Source organism: Macrobrachium rosenbergii, chromosome 21, assembly GCF_040412425.1.
Source record: "Macrobrachium rosenbergii isolate ZJJX-2024 chromosome 21, ASM4041242v1, whole genome shotgun sequence".
NCBI classification, from domain to species: domain Eukaryota; kingdom Metazoa; phylum Arthropoda; class Malacostraca; order Decapoda; family Palaemonidae; genus Macrobrachium; species Macrobrachium rosenbergii.
This window is the reverse complement of record NC_089761.1, coordinates 68,092,130-68,094,506: the sequence shown is the minus strand read 5'-3', so window position 1 is coordinate 68,094,506 and position 2,377 is coordinate 68,092,130. Positions and strand designations below refer to the sequence as shown.

Genomic DNA, 2,377 nt, shown 5'->3' with positions numbered 1-2,377 from the left:
CTCACAAGAACAAATGAATTTAACAGAAAATGGATAATTCTAGGATTAACTCAAAAAAACTAAAATTAAGAAAAATATTCAAATTTTGCACAAAAAAATCATAACTTGAAAACTGCTACAGCCGAAGACTTGAAGTTCTTTCAAGGCAGACCCAGTTCCTAGGAGCCTACGCTGACGGAGTTACAGCAACAACGCACCTCTACAAACTGTTTGGGTGAGAGCCAAAAAAGGGCCATTTTTTTGTGTAAAAAAATGTGTTTTTTCTCCTATTAATATTTTTACTGCTTTACTCTTTTTTTATGATCCCAACGAGACCTAAGATGAAAATATTAATGTTCTGGGAGTAATGTGACTTAGTTTGAGCAACATCAAACTGAAATAAATATGATTTTACCCTAATAATTGAACAATAACTTATAGGGAATTTTTATGAAGATAAGTAATTTATGTTATTATTTTTTTTAATACCCTTTATCATTTTCTATGAACCCCACATGGCCCAAAATAAATAAATGAATGTTCTGAATGCAATGTGAATTCATATGAACACCATAAACTTTATAAAACCATATTTTACTCCAATAATTGAACTATATATTAAAGGTGATTTTTATAAAAAGTTAAAAAATATCCTATAAACATTGTTATAGTAACATATAGTAGTCAATGACTACTTACTGACAGAAAACTATCTTACATTGCTTACTTGTGGCAGTCAACACACTCGGCAAAGGCATGGGCCAGGCAAATGGGGCATTGACAACTGTGGCACCTGTGACGCGACTTCCTGTCGACTGTCCTGTGGCATGCTGCACACCACTTCATGGGTTCTCTGCTGTCTGCCATCACTACCACTGTTGTTCCTGCTGCACAGCCTGGTGTTGGGAGTTTGCAGACACTGGACACCAGGATTTTGAGGGCTCTAGACAAGAAGGGACTGGCCAGTCTCTGTTGTCCCCATGGCTTTAGGAGGGACATTGACAGGAAGTGCATATACCTTCATCTCATAAACCTGATGTCGTGGTTCCTCTCGACATTTTCCGAGTGTATTATCCATGAGTTTATGACTGAGGCATTCACCATGCCATAAAACACATACAGGTGCCATCATTTAGTCTTTCTGGAGCAGGAGTAATAGTAATAAGCACACATTTGGTCGAATGTGTCGACCCCACCCTTGGTTTGGTTGTAGAATTCTATTACTTCCGGCTTCCCTGTTTCCCCCAATGTTGTCTGTGTGTGCATGCTGGACAACAGCTGCACCAGCTTGGAAGTCCGGGCTGTTGCTGGGATGTAGGACACCAGTGTTATTTCATTTGTAAATAAAAAGACACTGGAACCTGGAGCCCGACCTGTCTTGTCTGTCATCTGGGCTGGTAACTCCTTCTTGGTGCATCTGATTGTTCCCACAAGGGTAAGGCCACAGTTGTTCAATAAATCAGCAACAAGAGGTACTGATGTGAACCAACTGCCACAGGTCACATTTCTGTTGGTCTGGTAATACAGCCGTGTTAGTTCCTTAGTAAAGTAGGTCCCCAGACTCTGGCCATCCTGGGGTCATGTGTTTCCCTTGCCGACATACGGAATACCCCCCAGGAGATATTTTGAATCATTGTCGTTGATGAGGACAATCTTGATGCCGTATTTGGCTGGTTTATTTGGAATATACATCCGGAATGGGCACCTGCCTCGGAACCCCAGCAGCTCTTCATCTACAGTCAAAGTTGCACCCAGGACATACATTTTCCAGCAGTTTTCAATAAATATGTCTCATATTTTTCTAATGGGTGCAAATTTATCTGTTGCCCTCCTCACCTGATGTGTTGCAATGTCGTCGAACCATAGGCATATGATGGCGAAGGCAAACCGACCCTCAGACATGGTCGACCTGTACACTGGTGATCCAAACTGCTGACTCCACATTTCTCTGGTCGTCAGGTGGTTGTCCTTCTGGTACCCACTGAAAATCATTAGCCCCAACAAAGCCCGCACCTCTTGTGGCTCTGTTAGGGACAATGTAGATGTCTGCTAAGTGTACCTTGTAGCTTGAGCCTGAATTTTCAAGTTTGTGCAATGTGTGATTTCATCAATTATTTTGTCGTCCATGAACAAATTGAAGGCCTTAGTAGGAGTGTCTGCATGTCTGGCGTGTTGTGTTGGTCTAGAGGTGAATTGAATAATATTCCTTGCTGCTGTTCTGGTTGACATGAGTGTTTGTGGTCGACAATTCCACTGGAAACCAGACCTGCTTGCCAGGGTGGTTGAATTAAAGTTCACAACTGGTACTTCGACACATTCATCTTGTCCACCATGCCCCCTTCTACCACGAGCAGGAGTAGCAGTAATAGTGTTAGCAGGAGGAGCAGTAGCAGTGTCA

The 2,377-nt window shown here is 42.0% G+C and overlaps 1 pseudogene; it reads right to left on the bottom strand.

Moving 5' to 3' along the window:
* Positions 1-702: 702 nt before the first annotated feature.
* LOC136849539 (piggyBac transposable element-derived protein 4-like) lies at positions 703-1,743 on the bottom strand (annotated as a pseudogene).
* Between the last annotated feature and the right edge of the window lie 634 nt (positions 1,744-2,377).